This window comes from Vulpes vulpes, chromosome 9 (assembly GCF_048418805.1).
Source record: "Vulpes vulpes isolate BD-2025 chromosome 9, VulVul3, whole genome shotgun sequence".
Taxonomy (NCBI): domain Eukaryota; kingdom Metazoa; phylum Chordata; class Mammalia; order Carnivora; family Canidae; genus Vulpes; species Vulpes vulpes.
In genome coordinates, this window is record NC_132788.1 from 60,416,972 (window position 1) to 60,442,450 (window position 25,479).

The window sequence follows — 25,479 nt, forward strand, 5'->3', positions numbered from 1 at the left end:
TCAACACACCTATGTCCACCTGCATTTGTAGCTGTGCATTTACCTGATTCTAGATGTGGCTGCAGGCACCTGCTCCACTTCAGGAAATCTTCGAGTGTGGGCATGTCCAAGCATTTATGGAGTGAAATATGTATTATTACTATTACATTATAAATGGTTTTCTTTTCATTTCTCCTTTACCATAAGATTAGTTTCTACTAATTATATTAGTTGTAGTACATTACATCCTACTAATTACATTACTACTGTTACTACTATATTTAGTATTTGGAGATAGATTGTTTTATCTTTGTTGGAACTGCATTTCAGGATGGTAAAGAGGGCATCACGGACTATTGGTAATAAAAGGGAGCACTGGGTCTGAGGGATTCAGAACCACTGGTTTAGTCCATACAAGTGGGAATCCTCCCCATTTCTTTGGGAGGACAGAGAGTATAGCCTACGGATAGGAGCCAGAGTTTGGGAGCCAGAAAGACTTAACCTGAAACCCAGCTCTATTGATTACAAGGCATATGACCCGGGGGAGTTTGTATAATCCTGCTGATCCTTAGCCTCCTTGTCTGCAACATAGGAATGAAACAGCCCCTCCAAGGAGTATAGTGCGGGTTCAACGAGGTTGACTGTGGAAAGGCACAAATTACGTGCTCAGTAACAACAGGAACTGATTTATCATGTCGCTGTTGCTGTTTCTCTGTGGAATCCTCCCCAGCTAGAACCCTGAACTGTGAACAGACCTTAGCGTTTCAACCACACCTGCCACTTACAGTCTGGCTCAGCATCCTGATCCCCAGACACTGAGAGAGATCCATACGAAACATGAAACCAAGACACCCTGTTGGGACCATGTGAATCAGGCCTGATTAGCTACTGAATGTTGCCCTGGGTAATGGGGGTAGAGCATGTTCTATTGTCCAAAACTCTTCCAGTCTCTGAGCTGACGTTGAGTTCACCTTTCCTACTATTCCCACTGCTGCTCGGGCCCTGGCAGGTCCTGCGTATGCTGTGGGGACCAGCCAGGTTCTGGCTCTAGCCTCTGAGCCTCCAGGGTCAGCCAGGCCCCTTTGCACCAGGCCCATGCCAGTTTCAGAGTGTTGAAACGGCTGTGTCCTCCTACGTTTAGGCATTCACAGAGCCCTCAACCAGCTCTACACAAGCCACCAAGCTACAGTTCATGGCATACAAACTCTGGAATGGGCCCTGGGAGCTGGCTTTTCTTATCATCATTCTGGCAGGTCTCTGCTCTTTCACTGACCTTTTCTCTATTCCTCTGAGTAATCCCAGTTTTCACATCCTGCTTCCTGGCCTCTGTTCTCAGGAACCCCAGGTAGGCCTTGAACCATGCATTTGGCCATCAAAGGGAATGGATTCCTTCCACCAAGGCAATGGGAACCAGCAGAGTTGTCAGAGTAGAGATGTCCTCTCCTAGTCTCAAAAGACCCAGAGCCATATCTTCATACCTCTTCTCTTTGGCTGGGTCATTAGGAATTCAGAGAAGGTGATGAGTGAAATTTGGTCTTGATCAAGTGTTGTCTAAGAGGTGAGAGGACTGAGACAACACACACACAGATGCCTGCCCCGAAGAATGTTGCGGTCTAGCTGGGAGGAGATAGTCATGTAACATAACTATAGTTAAATGTAGTACGTGTTGAGTACTACATTTGCTCTAGAGGCCATGGACCTTATCATGGTGGAATGGCCAACTAATTCTGCCCAGGCAAGGTGGGAAGTTTTCTGAGAAAAGTTAACATTGGAATGAGGCATTGAAGGATGAGTAGTTTTCCAAGGCCTGGACTAGACTCTCAAGCTTCACCCCACACTGCTAGTTCTATAACTCTCACATAGTTAGCTCATATCTTTATTCCTGAGTCACAATCTTGGGGGAAGAGGTGGTGGAGAAGGAACTGAGAATGAAACACAACTCTTTACACCCAGAATAATCCATATCTAGGCTGGATCCTGGTTCAGAGATACTGGTTTCCCCAGACTGTTCCTAAAACACAAAAATCAGTATTTCCCAGAGTCCCACAGAGCATGAATTCCTTAGAAAGTCCTGTATGTTATGTGAAAAGGGCCACTCCGAAATTAAATTTCAGAAACATTAAGTTAATCAAAGTCAAGCAGGTTTTACTGCAGGATCTCTCAGAGCCTTTAAAGGTAAAATAATAAGACAATAGTAATTTATATATTTAAAATAAATTTTTACAGATAAGATTTTATAACATTAAAAATATAATAATAATTTAAAAGCTATCTTTTATTAGTTTTCCAAATGTGCAAGACAGGTGCTATGCGTTATCTCATGAATGTTCACAATAACTTCACGTTATTGGTACTGCCATTATTCCCATTTTGCAGACTGCATCAACCCAAGAAGTAGAGTTCACTGCCCAAGATCACACAGTAAGTGGTGGAGCTAAGATTCAAAGCCAGGTCCTGTCTGACTGACCTAAAGCCTCATCCTTTACCGGGCATTGTGAATCCCTAAAAGAAGGATATGATATGTAGCATTTCCACACTTATGCAGCCATGAAATATCCTTCTATTCAGGGTTCTACAGAGCAACTTTGGGAAACACTGTTCTACTTTCTTCCTAGTAAGATTCACCAAAGACAACAGAAGGACTTCTGAGGCTCTGTTTCTCTCTCTTCTTCTCCCTTCTCAGCTGGGCCAGGGGTCTTGAGTCCTCGGCAGACCCTTCACGTTCATCCCAGGAACCACTGTGAGAATTCAGAGGAGTTCCCGGGAGAGGCCAAGAGTCTAACCAGGAGTTCCTAAACTATCCAAATCTAAACAGATGACCTCACTGGGTACACATCACCCACAGAGGGTTCCAAATCTTATTCTCAGCTCATTTTAAGTGACCGCTTCAAAATTAGCAGCTGCTTCTGTCTCCAACAGACTAGATAGGTTATGAACTCAGAATTCTTGTGACATTACCCACTTAGCAAAACAAAGTATGGGCTCTCTGAGTGCTGGTGCAGTGTCACCAAATAGGGCCACTGGCCAGAGCCAGGTCTGATCTATCTCACTTGGACCCCGATATCAGCCTCTGCCCTGATGTCTCCAGATCCTTCTTGCCAATTCCTCACTGCTGGCAGAGTGGTCTTTCAATTAGCAACATTTTGACACTCCCTTCCTTGGAAATCCTCAATGTCTCTCTAGTGCCCTGGTAAAAGTCCAAATCACTTGGCCTTATTTTCAAGGTCCTGGGAGATGTGGGAGACTTTGTAGTCATTGTCTCTTTCTCAAGAGAACACATGGATGAACAAAGGGGCCATAAGGTCCAGGCACTCTGTCCCTGAAGACAGACCATCTCATGGAAGGAGCCAGGTAAGTAGCACCTAACACATCTCCTGCCCAGGTATTTTTTATTTTGGAGACTCTTTTTAACAAGGAACGGAGAAAAGCTTTCTCCTTACTGAGTAAGAAAGAAAGTTGTATTGATATATCCCACTCAATCCTGCTTGAGACCAGACAAGAGACCACAGGGAGGTGGTAAAAGGGGTTCAGACATCTCCCATTTTAGGGAAGTCCCCACATTGGAGCAATGCCCTCCTGGTCCTCATCTGAGACCAATGACACATGCCTTTTTGAAGGTCCTGCACTGCTCAAAGAGCAATAAGCCCACCCTTGCCAGGGAGCTGGAAGCAGAGCAGGTGATGTCTGGATGCTTTCTGGCACTGCATCACCTCACTCTCTAAGGTGTGTACATGTCATCTTGCCAAAATGCAGATTCTGATTCTGCAGGTCTGGGGCAGGGCCTGAAGTTCTGTGTTCATAACAAGCTCCCAAGTTACATTGTCACTGCCATTCCTAGAATCACTCCACCAAGCGCAAGTTTTCAGAGAATAAATGGGCAATGAAACCCTTCCACCCACCCACTGGGTCTCCTGGCCACCCTGAATCTTTCACTCATTGTGATGAAAAGATTCTACATTAGATCAAGGGATACAATCCCTAATGATCCAGCTTATCTCTCTAGGTATGTCCATCTCCTACCACCCACCCTGCCAGTAAGCTTTGTTTTATACTCTGGATAACCTAACTCCTTACGGCTTTCTGCACGCACCATGCTATTTGGTTGGAATGCTATTTTGTTCTGTTGAGACTGACTTCTGCCTGTAAGCGCCTTTTACCTTATTTTGCTGAATTATATCCTACTCATCTTTGAAAACTATGCTGGCATACCCTGAGGCACACCCCACTGACAGCCATGCAGCCATAAGCCTTGTGTCCATCTAGACCATACGCATAGCTCATTACCAGGAGACTGACTGTATGCGGGCCTGCCTTCCCTGCCATGCTGCAAGTTCAAAAGCATAAATCATGCCTTTTCTCCTTTTGTCTCCTCAGGGCCTAGCACAGAGCCTGGCACATGGTGGGTGTGCGATACATGTCTGGTGCACTGCTCCAAAGCTGATAACATCTCCTCCAAGTAAAGAGTTTCACAGATTCTTCCCATTTTAAAGAGAAAAGACTTAATTTTATAAACACCATGTGTTCTGGGTTTTTTTTTTCCTGCTTCTTTCCTTGCTCCTGAGTTTAAAGAAAGGTATGAACGGTAATGCAGTTTATAGCTGCTTCATCTGGGTTAACTCACTGAGTCCTGTGAGGCAGATCCAGCTATCAACCCCCCCTTGAACAGATAAGAAAACTAGCACTCACAGGGGCCACTGACCTGTCACATGATGTGTCAATGGCAGAGCAGGTGGAGATTTCAACACAGCTTTGTGTGACTCCAAGCCCTGGGGTCCTTCTGCTGAATTCCTCCAAAGCTAATAAGGCTTGAAGTGTGCTTTTTTTTTTAAGATTTATTTATTTATTCATGAGAGACACAGAGAGAGAGAGAGAGACAGACAGACAGACAGAGACACAGGCAGAGGGAGAGGCAGGCTCCTCGCAGAGAGATGTGGGACTCGATCCCGGATCCTGGGATCACGCCCTGAGCCAAAGGCAGACGCTCGACCGCTGAGCCACCCAGGCATCCCTGAAGTGTGTATTCTAAGTAGGGAAGGAGAGCCTAACAGTGTCCATGTGCTGGGAGGTGGGTGGAGAGGAAGTAAGAGCTGTGGGATGGAGTTCCACAGGGCTGGGGTAAAGAGAAGGGGCAAGGAGACTCTTTCTTCAAGACAAGGTGTCAAAAAGGATCTAATTATTGAAGGACTCCCAGAGAGTGGGACTAGATCTCCAAATGGAACTGTTCTTGCTGCAAAACAGTGAGCAACTCGTTTTTGATATCAATTCAGAGAAACAGCCAGAAGGGTTGTCGGCTTTGACTTGACAGAGATGTGGTAGGGAGATTGTTTCAAAGGGCAAGACAATGAATATGTCGCCTCTTGACGGGGGTGGAAAGAACAGCAGGTGGATAAGGGATTCCAGAATGAGTCACATCCCGGCTTTAGTCTGCCCAAGCCTTGGGGGACCTGGGAGGTGGCTGTGAGTGGCCCCACAGGTGGTGCCCTGTGTCCCACACTCCCTATAGGAACAAAGCCTCCAGTTGAGCCCAGCTAGCCTTTGTCTGATCCATCACAGCCTGGCTTCCCGCCCCCACTCTGTTCCTCTGAGCCATCACTGCTATAATGAGCTGGTTGAGGTGGGCCAGAGGGTGAGCAAGGGAATGACAGCCCCTCCCCCAGATCTCTCCTAGGCCTCTCCTACTCCCCCATCTCTTGGTTTCCATGACAGCGTCTGGCAATGAGGCATCTACTTCAAAATGCTGGCAGGGATGCCAGGCAGGAGCCAGAGACACAGGCCTGGGGGCAAGAGAGGAGAGGTCTTAGCTGTTGAGTGTCTACTCTATGTAGGTCCCACCCAAGACTTGACATCCAGCCCCTCCCTTAGAACCTCACCCCAACAAGCAAGGAACCCAGTATTGTCCTATTTTATAGCTAAGGAAACTGAAGCACAGAAAGGGGAGGAGACATGCTCAGGATCACACAGAGCAGAGCCAGGATTCAAACTTAGACTTCTGTAGCCCCAAACCCAGGTCTTTAATCACTATACCACTCTGCCTCTTGGCCAGGAGCCAGCTGTTTGGGCCTGAAGTCTGACACTTGCCACGGGCCCTTGGGTGAATCCCTTCACCTTTCCAAGACTCCGCAGAATGGGGCTGGTGAGTTCCATTACTCCAAGGGGCTGTGAGAACTAAGGTAAGGTAGGGCAAGCTCCAGGCTCTGGTTTGGACTTCAGTAAAGGGGTTTGCTCTCCATTTCCAACTGGAAAGTTCCCAATCCCAGGGTTCTGGCCAGAGCAGAGCCAGGGCTGCCCAAAATCCACTGGGAGAAATCCAACCTAGAGGTGTCCCCTGCATGCTGCCCCACCTCCTGTGTTCCTAACAATAATGATCCTCATTTACTTGTTATAGAAACTCATCAGTGACACCCAAGGTAAGCACTTCAGGAATAGACAGGAGGCAGCACTTGCATCTGTCTGGACAACTGGCAGGGAAAGTATATCAGGGAGACATCCATTATGCTCAGTTCTTTCTTCAAAATAGTCCCGGGAGCTCATCACATCTCATCACATCTACACTATACCCTGGTCTAGCCCACTACCACCCCTTGCCTGAATGATGGCATTAGCCTCCCTGAAGTCATTTTGCTACCACTCTTCTCTTCCTTTAGTATATCATCCACACAGCAGCCAGGGTGATGCTTTTTATCACACATTTGATCATGTCATTGGAAGTTCCCAGTACTTTCTGAACGAAAGCCAGGTCCTCACAATTGCCAAGAAGGCCTTACATGCCTGGCCCCGTGACTTTGACTTGATCCCCTATGTTTGCCCTTGCATACTCTGCTCTAGCTACTCAGGCCTCCTCCCTCTTTCTAGAATATTCCAAACCACCTCCAGCCCAGCGCCTTGCTGTTTCCTCTGCCCAGAATGCTCTTCCCTCAGATACAAGCATGCTTCAGCTCCTTACTTGATTCAAATGCCACCCTTCTAAATGGATAGCCTTCATTCTCCCACTCTGCTTATCACTTACTGCTCTTCAAAGTGTTGTTGATTTATTTTTTGCCTGTCCTCCCACTAGAGCATAAGTGCTAAGGCAGCACCTTTTGTCTCATTCATCCCTGTATCTTAGCATCCAGAACAGTCCCTGACAGTCATTCATGGGTTATCTGTACAGTGGCCTGGGGCAAAGCTTCTGGACACTGAAATACTGGCTAACTGAACTATAAGATTGTTTCTTGAACCAGAATGTGCAATATCCAGAGCAGCTTCAGTTGGTAGAAGTTGGGGACAAAAATCAAAAGCCATGAGGTCCCAGAAACAATGACACAACAGATGTCATGGGCTAGCAGAATCCAGAAAGCAGGACATAGGCTCCACCTGGACAGGCATCTTTGTCTGCTTTGTTCTGCTGAGCATCCCAAGTACCTAGAGGAGGGGGGGCCTAGTAACAGTAAGTGCTCAATAAATGTTTGTTGATGAATGAAAGGTACAGTAAATCAAAAATAAGAATCAGTTGGCATCAGCAAGAAGAGCCAAAGCTGAGGAGCAGGTTGCTGACGCCCTCATTGGATGCCCCTGTCCTAGGGATGGGAGCAAAGGACACTGCTGCAGGGGCAGGAAAAGCTAATGAGTCTCCAGGGGATCCAAACAACCCTCAAGGTCCTCGTGGGACCTGGCAACATGGTGGTGACACTATTTTTTGTCTTCCTCCCATCTCGCTATATGCAGACAATAAACCCCAGGGTGCAACTCTGGTAGTTATAACCCCAAATAATCTGCTAATGGGAAAGCCTTCCTGGAAGAGGTATCATAGAAGGGGGAACTCAGAATGAGCATTCCCCTGACTCCTTTCCCTTCTTGCTTTATTTGAATAGCTGTATTGAGATATAATTTACAAACCATAAAATTCACTCACTTTGTTATATGTACTTATCACAATAAAGAATTCCCACAATAAAGAATAAAGAATTCACTTGTTTTAAGGGTAGAATTCAGAGGGAACTTAGGGCTTGAGTGGGCAGGGGAAGTGGGAGGTATGGTGGCAGCAAAGCCATGGTTATGAGGAGGCACAAGGAGCATCTGGGGAAGGGTGAATTGTCCAGTATGGATGGGGCCAGTGTGCAAAGTGCTCATGGAGAGAACTCTGGCTTGGAGTTCAGATTTGATGTGGGAAGTCTTAGAAAGAGAATAGTCTGCACAAACCCAGCAATGGCCCCCATGGAGGCCACAAGACCTGGGTTCTAGATCCAGCTCTGTCATTACAGGAGGTGTGACCCGGGGACAGTCCCCCTCCCTCTGTCAGGCCCATGTCCTCCTGTGAGGGAGAGACCCCTGCACCTCTAAATTCCCCTAGACAATGTGGTAAGAACAGGGGCTGGGAGCCAGATCTGGCTTGGAACCCCAGTCCTTCCACTTTTTTGTCTGTGTGATCCTGGGCTCCTCATCATTAAGATAGGGACAACAGTCCTGACCTCAGGAAGCTATTTAGAGGGCCAAATGAAGTGACAAATATAAAGCACTCAGCATGTCAGACACATAGTAGATGCTCAATGTGTACCATTATTCCCAGTGCCTTGTGTTAGGTGATGCCAATAAGATGTGTGAGGGCAATACTGTAAAACAACAAGCAAAGAACTTGAGATCTGCTCCCAACTGCAGTGCTTTCAAAGTAACATTTAGTGTGCAGATACACACAGAGCTCCGTGTCGGGGATGAAAGGGTGTAAGATGCATTCACCAGGAAAACGCCTGGTTTCCCCTAGCGACCAAGGACGCAGAAAGCCCTCAGTGCTCAGAACTGGCAGGGTGAGCTCGCTGTTAGGGAACTCAGCACTGACCAGGCAACCTGGGTGTCCAAATGCCTGTAACTCACTCAAGCTCCCTGCCTCAATCCCCAGGGCCAAATGTTCATTTGAGTTTTCTTCCCTACTTGCCCGGGCGCTTTTTCTGCTTGTAACAGAAAGAAAACGGTGAAATCTCTTGGTGTCAATGAGCTCTCCATTAACCCTGGGTTTAATTTTGTGACTTATTCCTGCTACCTACCCTGGAACTCACACACCTAGAAAGATCCACTTTTTAACTCTAGAGGGATGAAATAAATGGAGGAATGTAACCTGGGATACCAAGTGAAGAGTCAGGATTGCGTTATGTGGAGCAATTTCTAAAATGTTTTAGGGGCAGCCCCAGTGGCTTAGTGGTTTAGCGCCGCCTTCAGCCCAGGGTGTGATCCTGGAGACCTGGGATCGAGTCCCACATCGGGCTCCCCGCACAGGGCCTGCTTCTCCCTCTGCCTGTGTCTCTGCCTCTCTCTCTCTCTCTCTCTCTCTCTCTAATAAATAAATAAAATCTTTAAAAAAAAACATCTAAAATGTTTTAGGCAACTACCTTTTAGGGGCTTCATGGCACTAGGAAAAAAATGTCAAAGGATCTCAGTTCAAATGCCAGGCTGGCTAAACTAGCTGTGCTATCTTGGGCGAGCCACTTAGCCTCTCTGAGCCTCCCTTAGGGTTGCACTTTCCTGCCTGAGAACCTCACATCCCATTTCACTGTTCCCTAGCCAGCACTTGTCTTCTCCACCACCCTGTAAAGGCAGTGGGCGTAGCTGCCCATCCACTGCAGTGTCCCCAGCACACGGTAGGGGCACGATCCCCACAGACTCCAATTCCTGCCTTACCTTCCCATACCTCTCCTGCTGAACCTAGGCAACACTACCTGTTTGGGTTTGGCAAGGATTCCATTCAACCCCAAGAACTTAAATGAGAACTTTTTCTTTTGCAGGAACTCTGTTCAAAAGCCGATGTCCCCATCTGACCCAGGAGTGAACTGCAAAGGCTGTTTCTGTTCTGGGCTTGATACAAGAACTCCATGAAGGAAGGAGAGTCACATAGATGGTTCGGTTAAGTAGAGAAGGTATAAATCCTCTGCTCCCACAAAAACTAGAGTGATTTATACTAGGGTCCAGATGTCAGAATGCCCAACACAATCTACGTCTATAGCCCTACATGGCAGGGGAAAGTAGGCATGGAGGAGCAAAGAGCTTATCTTTGTGGGCAAGAAGGTTTTAGAAAAAAGAAAACATAACTTTCCGTACCTGGAGAGGTTCATAGTCTGCAGGTGGAAAGAGACAGGTAAGCCACGTGTTTATTTTACATTAGGCTGAACACATGGCATCACAGAAGCACCTCAGCCAGTCTGGGGGATCGGGGTTGAGTGACAGGAGGGCATGATGCCCCTCCATAGATCACTTCCTTCTCCATGCCCACCCTTATTACATCTACTTTCCTTTTGTTTACACAGGACATTTCTTGTGCTCCCTTCCTACCTTCAGTACTTTTGTCACCCCGTGATCACACTCTACGATGTGTCCGGACCCGCCTGGTTGCTCTTCTCAGTGTGCCTTCCTTCCCACCTGTGCGTGCCTTTGCTCATGCTCTTCTCTCTGCCTAAAAGGCCTTCCTCTACACCTCCACTGACTGAAACCTTATGTTTCAAAGCCCTGCTCGCATTCATTCATTCACCCATCCATTCATTCAACAAACACTTTCTGAGCGCTTACTATGCCCCCCACACTCCCCCCACACTGTGATGGGTACCAGGGATCTCATTGAGGAAGCAGCCACAGCCTGTATCCTTGGACCGCTTACAGCCTTGAAGAGACAGAAGGCTACAATAAGAGGGTAATATGTGTGGTAGATGTAAGACCAGGGGTGCTGTGAGTCCAGAGAGGAGTCCTAGCCTAGCCCTTAAGTGGGATTGGGGAGGGGGGGTCTAGGGGAGGAAGGAGATGTTTAGGGAAGCTTCCTAGAAGAGGATATTTCTTTCTTTCTTTCCTTTTAAAAGATTTTATTTATTCATGAGAGACACAGAGAGAGAGGCAGAGACACGGGCAGAGGGAGAAGCTGGCTCCCTGCAGGGAGCCTGATGTGGGACTCGATCCCAGGACCCTGGGATCATGACCTGAGCCAAAGGCGGATGTTCAACCCCTGAGCCACCCGGGCACCCAAAGAGGAGACTTCTAATCTGAGTTCTGAAGAATGGGATGAAAAGAAAGAGAGGTGCATATAAATGTATATAAACATATACAGTTATGGCCATGATGATGACCGGCATTTACTGAGTGCTGCTAGGAGCCAAGCACTGGTCTAAGCCCCTTTAGCCCTTTCAACCCTCTGGGAGTGAGCACTGTTGCCATTCCCATTGTTCAGATAAGCCTGAGGCACAGAGACATTAAGAGCTTGGCCCTGGTCACACAGCTATCAAGAGGCAGAGCTGGGGTGCAAAGCCAGCATGGCTCCAGAGCCCATGCTTGTGACCACTACACTGTCCCATCCTATGCTGTCACAGCTATCCTTCCACGTCCTCTTTTCACTTACTGGTATGTTTACCATGGACATCTCATGTTGTGATACTGGGGTTTCAATCTATTTAATGGCTACAGAGGATGTGACTGGATATTGAGCAGGGAAGTAACATGCTCAGATTTGTGCCTGGCAAAGAGCCCTCAGCATGTGTGTGGGGCGGGGGGGGGGGGGGGGCGGACAGCAGGGTGCTGGAGGGGTTCCTGGGGAGGGAGAGCAAAGCCTAAGCCCAGGCTGCAATAGGGAGGCTGCAGAGGGGGCTGGGCTCCAGGAGGAACAGGACAGGACAGTGGTGCAGAACTGTCAATATTGGGGGAGGGAGAAAATGGGGGAGGGAGTGGGTAGGACCCTCTTACAGACCCAGGCATCTTTTCCCTTGACCCCAACCTCACCCCTGTGTGTTTTCACTCATTCTCTTCCAGCATGGTCCAGCCAGCATTTCGAATTAAGAGTGAGTGATCATCAGTTTCAGTTCCACTGAGATGTGCAGATGTGGTCCTATGGAATTCTTAATTCTTCACATAATCTCTGCCTGGAAGGATCATGTCTTTTCTACCCAAAATGTGAAACACAAGCAGAAAAATCCACAAGTTACCCAAGGGCACTGCTTTAACACTCTCCTCAAGTAATGCCCCAACAGACTCCCCACACTCAACTATCTGCCTGTCCTAAAACACCCGTTCCAGGGCAGTCCAGGTGGCTCAGCAGTTTAGTGCCACCTTCAGCCCAGGGCGTGATCCTGGAGACCCAGGATCGAGTCCCACGTTGGGCTCCCTGCATGGGGCCTGCTTCTCCCTCTGCCTCTGCCTCTGTCTCTGCCTCTCTCTCTCTCTCTCTCTCTCTCTCTGTCTCCGTCTCTCTCATGAATAATAATGAATAAATGAGTAAATAAATAAAATCTTAAAAAAAAAAAAAGCACCCGTTCCAAAAGTGTCAGTCTGTCCCTTCTCCTCACTGCCACCACCCTCTGATCTGAATGACCATCTTTTCTCATCTGGATGACTACAAGAGCCTCCTTACTAGTCTCTCCAGTTCTGCACAAGTGTGAGTTAGTCAACATCTCAGACCTCAATTTTCTTATCTATAAAATGTGCACACTAATTCTTACCTCGTAAGACTGTTGAGACTGTAAGGACATAATAAATGGGAAGCCCTGGCCTCCTGTGCTTTCTTAATAGATGGCAGCTCCTTTCCTTGGTCAGCTGGATGGGAAGGCTAGGAAGGGTCATGACTCTCCTTTTTTTTTTCTTTAAGATTTTTTTTTATTTATTCATGAGAGACATGGGGGGGGGAGGGGCAGAGACACAGGCAGAGGGAGAAGCAGGCTCCATGCAGGGAGCCCGATGTGGGACTCTATCCGGGGACTCCAGGATCACGCCCTGGGCTGAAGGTGGTGCTAAACTGCTGAGCCACCGAGGCTGCCCTCTCCTTCTTTCATAGTCCACTGGTATACATAATGAGCAGGCGTCAGAGGCCTACCTCTCTGGCTCTCCCTACCTCTCTGGAGGCTTCTTATCCTATTTCCTTCTTCCTGTTTCCTTCCAGATAATGGGGCTTTACTAGCTTCATACCCCTGGCCTCTTTCCACCTCCTTGTTTGCTCATCCCCTGGGTCTGTGCTGGATGCCACAGGTTTAGGAGTAAGTTTAAGAGATGAAATAGGCAAGTGTTACTCATCCCCTTCTCTGCTTCCCCTAGAATCCAGCCTGTCTGCAGGGAGCACGTATCTGACTCTGCTCTCCATCAGGAAGGAGAAGGGGCTGTGCCCAGGCAGGCATGGACACCGTCCAATTCCGGCCCTCAGCCCTAGCCCACACCCCTGCTCCAGGGTTACAACAATCAGTGCTAACATGTCATCCTCCAGCTGTCCAGGTGGGCAGAACTCTCAGTGGGCCAGAACTCAGGCCAGGCAAAGGAGTGCTATATACTGGCCCCTTCCAGCCCCAACAGGAGAGAACAGCGGGAAAATCTCTGCCCTCTGTTTCTGACTTATTAATGGAGCTTCCCGGGGCCTCTGTCAAGCCTGGTGTTGGGTGCTGGAAGAATTAATCAATAAATAACTGACAAATATTGACTGCATTCCTGATACAACCGTGAAAAGAACTTTGTTCAGTGTTTCTTACTATTATTGAAATGCCTAAAAGCAATTTTAGGTGTGTGAATGCAACAAAGTACCAGGTACATTCGCCGTCTTGGTGGTGTTCACTGCCATCTGCATGATCAGGGCAGGCCCCTGGCTTTAAGGCTCTAGCTGTGATCTTACTTTCTTCAACCAATAAGTTTTTAGGGCACACCTGCTAGGTGCCAGTGCTAAGTAATGCAGTCACTGGAGGTATAGCAATAAACCAGGCAGACGACATCCTGACAGCCCTAGGGCTGGAAGTCTGACGGAGGCTATGAAGAAAATTAACGCAGTGGAACCAGATTGGAGTTGGGGATAGGTAGCCAAACCAGGGTGGTCGGGTAAGGCCTTTCCACAGAGGGGACAGCTGAGTCCTTGGTAATGAGAAGATCAGATACTGTGTATGAGAAGTGTATGAGAAGAGGCTCTCCATAATGCTTTGAGAATTATTATTATTCCCCTCTTACAAATATGGAAACTGAGGCCACGGATGTTACAATGCTTCCTCTGAGGCCAAAGAGGTAAATATTGATGTGAAACCCTTACTACTGCCACCAAATCTACTACCTCTAATGACCACTTCACTACCACTTCACTTCCATGACCCCTCTACTTCAGTGAAGGGGCATTTAGCATGCCCTCAAGGAGCTTGCAGTCTAATCTGAGAAAGTATCTTCACACTGAAAACACCAATCACACAAGGAGGGTCAGAAATTGATGCACAGGATTAACACAATTTCAACTTTTAAAACTCAGTTGGGTTTATTTTGGAACATGAAAAAATGACTCCCAATTTCTTAGGGGAAAAGAAGTCCATATAATATATTTATTTACTAATTAGTTTATTTTACAAACATTTATGAGTTGCCAGATTCTATGGTAAATCCTTTACAAAAACTAATTCTTTTTCTTTTTAAAGATTTTATTTATTTATTTCAGAGAGAGACAGAGACAACAAGCAAGAGCATGAGTGAGAGTGGGGGAAGGAGAAGCAGGCTCTCCACGGAGCAGAGAGCTCATCCCAGGGCTCAATCCCAGGACCCTGAGATCATGACCTTAACTGACGGAGCCGCCTTGGTGCCCCCAAACATGAATTCTTTTTAATTTCATGACTTACTTATTACTCACAGCAACGCCATAAGTTAATATAGTCACCAACCCCAGTTTATAGTTGAGGTGATCAAAGGAAAAATAGGTGGGAGATTTGCCCTGGACATACTCTGGCAAGTGGTGGAGCCAGAATCCAAACCTAGGTCATCCGGCCCTGGAATCTTTGCTCTGACCATAAACTGAATTTATGAGTGCCACTTATACTATATTTACATATACAACATTTTCTCTCTTTTTGTCTCACATGAGCTTGTTTTGTTCTGGGGAGCTCATGGGAGGTACATTAAAAAGTCTAGGGAGCTCATGGGAGGCACATTAAAAAGCTAGACCGGGCAGCCTAGGTGGCTCAGCAGTTTGGTGCTGCATTCAGCCCAGGGTGTGACCCTGGAGACCCTGGATCGAGTCCCATGTTGGGCTCCCTGCAGGTAGCCTGCTTCTCCCTCTGCCTGTGTTTCTGCCTCTCTCTGTTATCGCTCATGAATAAATAAATCTTTAAAAATTTTTTTAAAAAATAATTAAAAAAAAAAAAGCTAGACCACCGTACTCCAGGGAGGCTGAAACCAGATCCACCAGAGGCCCATGTTAGGCCCACTGGGCCTAGATTCACCATTCAGGCAGTTAGGCGCCAAGGACAGAGGAAAGAAAGTGAGGCTTCCATTCTCAGCCCAAGATCAACAGTCATATTGGCAGATGTTCCAGACCACGTGTGTGGGCTGGCGATGGACTGTGTTTCACGTAGGTCAGGGCGAGGGACAGCAGGATGGATTTATTTAATGATGATTTTTCTCCAGGGACAGAGAAAAGCCAGCTAGTAAATAAACAAAGTTCTCAGAAAGAATAAGCCAAGCAAAAATTGCCTAGAAAAGTTTAAAAGAAGGGGGAATAAAGAAAAAAAAAAAAAAAAGACAAAGGAAGCAGACGTCTTTGCCAGCTATTAAAACATACAGTTCATAGATAATCATCAAAGCAGTGTGGTGTGGTCCCTGCCCCTCACCTTCACCTGCACTATGACCAGCTGCCATCTGCCCTTTGTTTTCTGCCATGATCCTGTCAATGGGTCGGCCACTAGAATCAGCAGAAAACTCAACACCAAAACAGATAGCCTGGAAAGAGACCGGTTCCTAATGACATGATTTCCAGGTCATACACCCCTGATGCCCAAGAATGGTGTCCTCTGGAGTTGCACAATGCTGCACCTCTGCCTCTGACTATACAGAGGGCCTTAGGGTCGGATATAGGTGGCATACAGCTGAGGAAGGGAAGAAAGGTGCCAAAAACAGGATGGGAGCAATTAGTTAAATATGTGACAAGCAAGTTAAGTCACACCTTTATCTCACACCCAAACTCAAATAGCTTAAAGAAGGACAATTTAATGTGAAATATGAAACCACTCAAATAATGACAACCAAAAACCTTGTTTTCCTAACATGAATAATGGGGATAACAGTCACTACCCTATAGCACTGGTATGAGGATTAAGAGGGATGATCCAAATTAGCACAGTGCCTTGGTGCTTCAGTAAAAGAAGACTGAGGGAAGGTGTGGCTGAGAAGTTTGCCCAAATCTAGCTACCCCAGAGGGATAAGGGGATGGGGGAATCAGCAGGAGGGAAGTGGTCCCAGGTCTCAATCTGGGGATTCCAGACAAACTGGTATCACAGAGACAGAAAGCCTCTCCTACCAACTAGAAGATGAATGGTCCATGGAAGCAGGTCCCTCCAGCTGTGGGCACCAGGGAATAATAATTCACTGTGAGCACTCTGTCTGCAGCCATGGCAATTTTAGAGGTAGGAAGACACTGAAGCAGAGCTCACAGTCATTAGAGTCTCACCCTGGACTGAGCTCCCTTCATCCAGGGTCCAAGGTTGCAAAAACTTTACCTAGTGACCTAGGCTGGGATCTCTCCACAGCACTCATGAAAGCTGGGGTTCATAGTCCCTGAACCTCTACCTGAGGCAGCCTGAGCCTCTCACTGTTAGGAAGTTCCACTTTGGACAGAGCTGAAACCAGCTGTCTTCTTCACCTTTCTCTTTAGTTTCTACCCTCTGGATCCTCACTGGTGAGTTTACCAATATTCCACAAGAGAAACACCCAGCTTGCACAATCTCTTCTAGAGAACTGAAGAAGTGGGAACACTGCCCACCTCATTTCATGAGGCCAGCATAACCTTGATACCAAAGCCTGACAAGTAAGCACCAGAAAGAAAAATCACCAGTGGATCTCCCTCATGAAAACATAATGTGAAAGTCCTCAACAACAAGGTGAGCAGAAAGAGTCCAGCAATAAATATACTACAGGATGACCCAAGTTGGGTTGATTCCAGAAGTGTAAAAGTCAGTGTGTTCACCATGTTAACAGATTGAAAAAGAAAAATCATGTAACTATCTGAGCAGATAAAGAAAAAACATGTCCATTTATAACAAAAGAAAAGAAGAAAAGAAAGAAAAAAAACCCCAAACACATGGCAAAATGGGATTAGAAAGGAACTTCCTTTATCTACCAAGACCCTGGACTAAACATACCTGTCAAATGTGGACAGCTACTCCATAAGAACTACAAAAGGCAAGATGCCCACTGTCCCCAAAGTCTTAGGGCTGTCAGGCAAGTTAAAACAAAAAAAAGAAAAGAAAAGAAAAGAAAAACTGAAAGGGTTGAAAAATAAGAAAAATATTCTACAATTCTATTAACATTGTTTCCAAAAGAATCTACAAATACATTTTTTTTAATTAGTAAGAGAGCTTAGCAAGATTTCTGGATACAAAATCAATATACAAAACGTGAACACATTTTTCCAAAATGTAACCAAGAAAACATTAACTTAAAAATACACAAAGGCATATATATAACTTATAATAGAATGCAAAATATCAAATAACTAGGAATATATCTAACAAAAGAGGTGCAAGACCACCAAGGGAAAATTAGGACACTATACCATGAGAAACTAAAGATATCTGGAATGATGAAGAGAGATACCATGTTCATGGAAGACTAAATACTGCACCTTCCAGCCCCCATTGGGGGCAACAGAGGGCTCAGTCATATTAAGCAGCAGATCAGAGCAAACTGTCATATATTCTACTTCCTGCTGCTTCTGGACATCCCACGAACCCCTCTGAACCTGTTTCCTCATCTGTAAAACAGAAGTAGTCATTCTGTCTAGTTGTTGGGGGGGGGGTCAATGGACATGAAAGCACTCTGTAGAGTGCTGTATAAATACAGGGATCCTTATAGCCTGTATTATTGCCTCTTGTTGGTCTGAGTGTGAGGAAAAAGTTCTCCATAGACTCTGCTCATCAACTTATCATCAAAGGCATTGCGGAGTATTTATTCTGTGCGTAGCATTTCCACATTCAGTACTCAAGCAACCCACAAGGTGGGTGCTATATTAACTCCATTTTACAGATGAGAAGGCTGAGGCTTGATCAAGCAACTTGTCATTCATATATCCAATTCTTCATTCACTGGATATTCACGAACCCCTTCTATGCACTAGGAGCTGTGAATATCGTGGTGAATTAAGATAGGCATGGACCCCGCTCGATCAAAACTGATAGTTTAGCTGGGAAGATGGCCAATAGTCATGCTACAACTAATGAACTGGAAGAACCAAGATTCAAACTCTAACTGAATTCAAGCCAGAGTCTACACTTTTAGCTACTCCCTGAAGGTGTCTTCCTCAACCTCCTCTACTCCATTCTCTCTGTTGCGATGTAGTGATTTCTAACATCCATTCTGCTGGCAGAGTAAAATTTCAAAGGGCCTTGCCATGCAAGCTGCTACACAAATTGAGAGCTGTCAGCTTCGATCCCAGCCCACGTGATCCTCGTGCATTATCACTGGAGAATTAGAGCCGGGAAGATGAATGCATAAAAGAGAAGAGGCACCCTGGAACCGCCCCCCCCCCACAAACGGCATCAGCAGTATTGTTCCCAACGAGTGTGTGCCTGAGTCCTCTGTCACCATTAATGGCAGAAGTGAGTCACTTATAAATAAGATACGGGAGCTTTATTATAATTACATCCTGAGATTCAGAAATGCTCAGCATCACTGTGAAAGGGAGGGCAGCAGGTGACTGGGGCTTGAGTGATCCTCTGCCAGGTACATCTTTCAGATAAAACGTCTTGGATCAGGAGCAATTACAACTAATGCTCGGCCTGAATGCTAATGAGAATTACTTACAATTGCATGTAATTCTTTGCCATTTCTACTATCTACTTTTTCCCTTCTTTTCTCTGCTTTTCCATCTTGCCATTGATCCTTGGAACCAGACACTGGGAAATATGATTAGTGGCCATTTTGCAGATGAAAAGACTGGCCCAAGGTCACTAAGCTCAAAGCGCTGGGGTTGTAACCCTGAGCTTTTTTTTTTTTTTTTTTCTTAACCTCACCATCCTGTCTTAAAGGGACAACATTTTCAGAACTCTGGATGTGTCCACTCACTTGAAAGGTGCACAAAATATCTCAAGTTAGTAGGACAATCTGAAAGGCAGCTTGAGTGGTGTGTTGGGGCCTTTGCCTTGGTGAGGGCAGGGCACCTTATGAAATAAGTTTTTTTTTTAAAAAAAAAGATTGTATTCATTTATTCATGACAGACACAGAAAGAGGGAGAGGCAGAGACACAGGCAGAGGAAGAAGCAGGCTCCATGCAGGGAGCCTGATGTGGGACTCGATGCCGGGACCCCCAGGATCATGCCCTGGGCCAAAGGCAGATGCTCAACCACTGAGCCACCCAGGGATTCCCTGAAATGAATTTCAAACCTACCCTCTGCCATCCTACAACCACCAAGAGGCCCATGTTTGGAATTGAGAAACGATCATGAAGAGAGAACCTAGCTGAAAGATAGAAAGAATCCTTTTCTTACCCATAGAAAGGTCAGAAAACTGTCCCAAACCCATGGCCCATGAAACCAAGCCAAAGTAAGGAGTTCAAGCTACAGTGTGAAGGAATGTGGTTCAGCATGACAATGATAACTGTGGTGATGCTCAGCATTTGCTGAGCACCTAGCAGGATGCCAGAAGTTGCACTAAGTCTGCCCCAAGATAGCGGGTGTTAGGCTATTTAAAGCTTGTAACTACACTTAAGACTTCTGGGACACACACTTATGTCTCCCACTCGACAGATGAGAAAGCCAGAGGCTTGCACTGGTGAGGCAGCTTGCAGAAGGCAGAGCCAAGATGCAAATTTGGCCCTGTTGGACCTTAATAGTAACAATCATGACAACTAATGTTTAAATAGCACTTTTACGTATTACATGCATCATTTAAAGCCTTCATGCATATAAACACAATTCTTTCAGCAACCTAGTGAGGAAGGTTCTATGAATCTTCCTATTCTAGAAATGAGGGAACTGAGGAACAGAGAGGCATAGCAACTGGTCCAAGGCCACAAGAGCTCATAAAGAGCGGTGGAATTTGAACCAGTTCCAGAATCCACACTTTTGCTCTCTTTGCTATCCCTCCTTTGTGTTATCGAAAGGCCACTCCATTTCCACCAGGCACAACTCAACTGTGAAAAGGAAAAATGCAAACATGGAATTCTGAGAGAGTGCAGAGGCAGGAAGTTCCAATACAAGTTCTTCCTCCCTTGGACATTCAGCTGAGAGCCAGGAGGAACCAACCACTCCCAGCTCAGGACTGCCCAATCTCCTCAGGGCTGCTGGCTCCTTTGCCGGCAGCTCAAGTCTCCACCCAGCTCTGAAATCATGGACAGGGAGTGCTGGGCCATCTCTTGCCTTGGAAAGATTCTGCATCACACTTGAAAATGGTGCCAGGCTTTCTCTCTTCTGTCCACAGACTCTCTCCAGGGGAAATACCTCTTGATAAAGCCAGGCAGCCTCAGACAGCCTTAGGCTCATATAAGGGTCTAGCAAGCCCTCAATCGTATTAGCATATTTACCTGGTGTTTTCAGGGATTCCTGTGAATGATAACCCACTCAGCAGGAGGCCTCCTGCAGGACACCCATCAGAGAAAAGGGAGAGTGGTGCACAGTCATCAGAGACCCTATTCTTTATTTCTGCTGCTGCCAGCCACAAGCAGGAGGGACCTAAGGTCCCATCTGCAGCCTGAGTTTCATTGATAATCTGGAAGGAATCAAGTAAGATTTGTGTTCCATTCTGCCACAGACCAGCTGGGAAACCTCAGGAAGTTACTCAACCTTCCTGAGCCTCACCAGAGTATAGGTTCAATGAGGCTAGTAGTAACAGCGCCTATCTTGTAAGGTTGCTGTGAGAACTAAATGGGATAATGCCTAATGACACTATGATCAGTCCTCTATCTCTCCCTCTCCTGGTGCATGCTGGTCCCTGGCTGCCAAGAATGGGGATATGTCAGACCCCCAACTCTTCTCTCTTTCACGTTCTGGAGATACACTCCATCTGTGCTCCACTCACAAGGGCCAACCCCCCCCCCCCCCACACACACACACACACACATATCAAGGAATGAGCTACCTCAGCATCTTCCAGCCAGGCTCACATAGTACCACAAGCACTGGTCCCCTCATGTCAGATTCCAAGGCTGAGGTGGGAGCCCCCTGCCGGAGCACAGTGACCCTGCCTGGAGCATCTCTGCACTACCAGCTGCCAGGCTGAGCGGACACTCAGGGATGAAGGCATTGGTGGTGGTGGTGGTGGTGATGGTGGGGTGTTCTTCTTGTGGGACAGGGGGAGTGGGGTAGGAGATGGGTTATCACCCGGAGACAAAAAGTGGCTTCCATAAAGAACTGCTGCGCTCAGCCCCTGCTCCCGAATTCCTTGGCTCCTTCCAGAAAAATCTAGAGCAACTTCCAGAATTTGGTTCCCTCTCACTCTTGCCCTCAAAGAGCAGCCCTGGTGCCCTTCGGCCACCTAAATCCAGACCCTGGCAGTAACGGCCACACACTGCTCCAAAGGCTCCTCCGAGGGGTGCAAGGAGGAGGTGGTCGGTCCCTCCGGGGCTTGCAGCCTCGACGCAGGGCTTGATGCTTCCCATCCCGGACCCCCGGTGACGCTGAACCTCGGGCTTGCCCGCGCGCGCTCAAGGGCTTAGGGTCGGGCCACCTGGAGCTCGCGAACCCGGCTCTCTCCTGGACTTGGCTGCCCTCCGGCCACAACTTTCCTTCCCTAAGTCTCAGTTTCGTCTCCTGTAAAACGGGCGCAGCGATACCTGGTTCCTGGCGTTACAGGGAGAATCCCAAGAGGTAATGGATGCCCAGCGCCCGGCACAGACAACGCGCCCATCGGATGGGCCGGGGCTGCGGGCAGCATCAAACTCAGGGGCGGCTCGGAAAGCTGGGGCCCGTCCTCGCCGCCCCACAGCCCGCGCAGAGCTCGGGGCGCGCGCCCTGGCGAACCCCGGGGAGCCACAGGTGTCTGCGCGCCGGGGCGCGGGGGGTCAGGGAGGGTGGCGGGGCGCGGGGGGTCAGGGAGGGTGGCGGGCAGCGAGCCGCGGGGGGGACCCGCCCCGAGCCGCCGCGGAGCCCGGAGCCCGGAGCCCGGAGCCCCCCGCCCCGCCGCTCCGCAGGGCCGCCCAGACCCCACGCGCCGGCGCCCAGCCTCGCCCGCTCCGCGGCCCCGCGGCCGCCCCGGCCGAGCCCTGCCCGCGCCCCGCTCTGACTCACCCGCGCCGGCTCCGGGGAAAGTTTGGTGGCGGAGGCCCGGCTGCTCCGTGCTCGGCGCCGGGAGCTCGGCGGGGGCGGGCGCGGGCGCGGGCGCGGGCGCGGGGGCGGGGGCGGGGGCGCGGGGGAGGAGCGGCGCCGAGGGGGGCCCGCCGGGAAGGGGGGCGGGGACCCGGGCCCGCCGGCTGCAGCGCCCCCGCCTCCCGCCCGCAGCTCCCGGGCCGCCCCACGCCGGGAGGGGGCGCGAGAGGGCGCGACACGCTGTCGCCTCGGGCTCCTCGTGCCCGGACACACGCAGAAGGCACAGGCGGTCAGAGCCGAGAGAGAGACAGAACGAAGAAGGGTCAGAGCCCGGCGAGAAGGCGCCGCCGCCCACGCTCACCTGAGTGTGGGCGGCGGAAATAGGTAAGTCCAGGCAAAGACGGCGAGGTAGAAAGTCAGAGGGGGTGACGTCTGGCAGAGCCGACCGCAGACGGAACGACAGACGGACGCATGGCGATACCCCCCTCCACGTACCCGGGAGCGCGCACTGTACAAACAGACGGACAGAGCCGGCCAGACAGAAACACTAAGACTGCGGGATGGGGACCGTGCCCGAGAGGCTTCCCGGGGACTGGAGAGACCTCCAAGCTCTGGAATGTCCCCCCCCCCCCCCCCATTTCTCCGTAGCCCCCTCCAGGTGAGCTCACGCTCCGAATCACAGTGTTTCCATTAGCATCCTGCGCTAGAGTGAATCTAGCCGCGTGGCCCAGGGAGGTTGCCAGGGCGGGGGAGGGGCTGGTTCTTCCGCAGGTCCCGGGAGCCTCCGCCCCTGACTCCGGCAGCCTGAGAATCCTTACTGGCTGCCTTCAGTTCCAAAGCCAGGGAAGGGAGGCAAAGTGTTCTTTGCTCAGTGTGAGGAAAGCTCCATCTGAACCTCCTAGCAGTTGTGACCTCAGATCTTATCTCCAGGCTTCAGAAAGAGACACTCCAGTTCAGAGGGCAAGAAAGGTATCGAGGAGGAAAGAACCCTGTGTTGAGGGTGTGTGGGGGGGGTGTGGGTTTGGGGCATGGCATGGTGGGGCTTTTAGCTTCCTTTGAGTAGAAGGTAAATTCCACTGAGTCGTTGTGGGGTCACATGGAGCTAGTTTGAGGCTCAGCTTCACAAGATACGCATGGGATGGGATGTGGTATCTTTCTGGCCTTTCCGCCTCGATGTGCAAAATGAGGGTAATGAAAACAGCTGTCATGGTGCCCTGTACTCGTCTAAGTGCTACAGGTGTTTATTCACTTAATCCTCACGACACTCTGAGTAAGTGGGAACTATTGTTATTCCTATTTCACAGAGGAGAAAACTGAGGTCCAGAGAGGTTAAATAACTTGCTCAAGGTCACACAGCTAGTATAGAGGAGGACTGAGTATCCACCCAACCTTGTAGCAACCTGGCTACAAGGTGCAAGGTCATCTTGACTGTGCTGTAATCTTCATCTCAGTGCAGCTGCTGGAAAGTCCCATGAGGTCTTTTACATAAAGGACTTAGCAAGTCCTGAAGTGGTGGCTCATGGACTGCTGAGCCTTTCTTCAAGGTGGGGATTAAAGGGCTGATGATGATGACCAGAGATAGGAGACTTTGGGTTCAAGATAGCCAACAAGCCATGTTACTGACTTTCACGAATCCAAGAGGCAACGGATTCCCCGTTTGTTCCTCTGACCAGACCTCTGTTGATTAGCCTACCCCCCAACTGGGACTCACTCTGCATCCACAGTGATCCCCCTTCCATTCCCTGGTGATTCTCCAGGGCCTCCATATTTTATACTTTACGGGATGGATGCCATTTTGGAATTGAGCTAGCCCTTGGGGGAGCGACTGTTATAAACTCTAAGGGAAATGCAGTCTATCCCCTATAGCTGTGGGGCTGATGGGAGCAAGAGGTTGGGTGGGGGCGCTTAGAAATGGCTGGGTCCACTGCCATCCCGTCTCATTTCTGCAGTTCCTCATAAAGCTTGATTATTTGGAATCCCTCTCCAAGGTTTTACTTCCTGGGCTGGTTTTAGGCCTGCTAAGCACATAGTGGTTACCATTTTTAGAAACAGCATGTCAGACATTATTTGAAGCCCCTGGGGAGCACAGTATGTGTTGCTTTGTTGTATAATTTGGAACTGACATATCAGAACATAGGCCGCATCCTGGTTGTGTGGGATGGAGGTGGGTAACCAACTTGCTAATAACATACAGGCAGCAGGAGAAAAATAACAGTAAGCCCTTTGTCATACTTACCATGTGCCAGGCTCTAAGAGCATTAGACATAATGCACTACACCTGCTCCACACAACAATCCTGCCAGCAAGATACTATTAATTTCCTATTTCACAGATGGGAAGAGTGAGGCGCAGATTGGGGAAGAGACTGGTTCAGAGTCTAGTAAGTCATTCCAAGATCAGACTAGGTTAGGAAGCAGTTGAACCAGGCCTGGAACCTGGCTTGGCCTGGCTTCACAAGCCTGCCCCTACTTCCGTGCTTTGTGCTTTGTGGAAGGAAGCTAGGAAAGGGGGACTGTCTGAGCCCCTGAGCAGAGATTAGAGGTACAGATTAAGAAGCGGTAGATGAAAAAATCTGCTCTACCACTTGTTAGTTCAAGGCTTACTTTGCTTCTCTGATCTTCAACGACCTCATCCGTTAAATGAGAGTGATAACATCTGCATAATATCCAGGATTTTAATGATGATTCTTTTGGTTGCAGGGCACATAAACCCAATTATAACCAGGTTCAGCCAAAAAGAGTTCTGAACTGAAAAGTTTTGGATTCAGACCATAGTGCATGCCAGGAGCTCAACAGAAGTCGTCATGAATCTCTCTCCCTTTGTGTCTTGACTCTGTTTTATTAGCAGGCGGGGTCTTTCTACAGGGAAGCAGAAATGGCCAATTAAGCAAACTCAAGGCAAAGAGATCACTTCCCAATACTTCCAGCAAAAATCCCAGGGTTGATCTCCATTGGCCTGGATTGAGTCACATGTCCAGGCTGAACCCATTACAACTGCTCTGATTGGCTAAGCCTGAGTTACATGCCTATGGCAAGTGTCAGGGAGTGGGGTCAGCCCCTCCTAAGTGACAGGGACTAGGAGTACTGGAGGGGATGGGTCCCTAAAAGAAAGTCAGGGTGCTATTAACAGAATAATGGGTCATTGGTGCTAGACAGGCCCAGATGTCCAGTTACTAAGGAGCATTGTTAGGATTAATACACTCATGTGTGTAAAGTGCTTGGCTGTGGTCGGTGCTTAGAACCTGAGATCTCTCTCGTGGGAAACATGTTTCATGGCTTGCCAAATCCAGACCAACTGCTTCCTTGGTCACATGGGGAAA

General features: G+C 48.4%; 1 protein-coding gene and 1 long non-coding RNA gene across 5 annotated transcripts in view; one reads left to right on the forward strand and one right to left on the reverse strand.

Moving 5' to 3' along the window:
* Window positions 1-22,240, reverse strand: part of HRH1 (histamine receptor H1) — a 75,590-nt gene extending 53,350 nt beyond the window's left edge. Inside the window, exon 1 of one of the 2 annotated variants that reach the window (XM_072720295.1) lies at window positions 22,143-22,240. The gene's annotated coding sequence lies outside the window, so the exon portion shown is untranslated. Of the gene's footprint in view, window positions 1-21,688; window positions 21,866-22,142 lie in introns of those variants that run through there. The other variant, XM_026016895.2, reaches the window with a different exon arrangement.
* Window positions 22,241-22,335: 95 nt separating this feature from the next.
* The window catches only part of LOC112933713 (uncharacterized), a 49,967-nt gene continuing 46,823 nt past the window's right edge, over window positions 22,336-25,479 (forward strand). For all 3 annotated transcript variants that reach the window (XR_011994321.1, XR_011994322.1, XR_003237724.2), the window contains exon 1: window positions 22,336-22,544. This is a non-coding gene — a long non-coding RNA (uncharacterized lncRNA). The remainder of the gene's footprint in view (window positions 22,545-25,479) is intronic.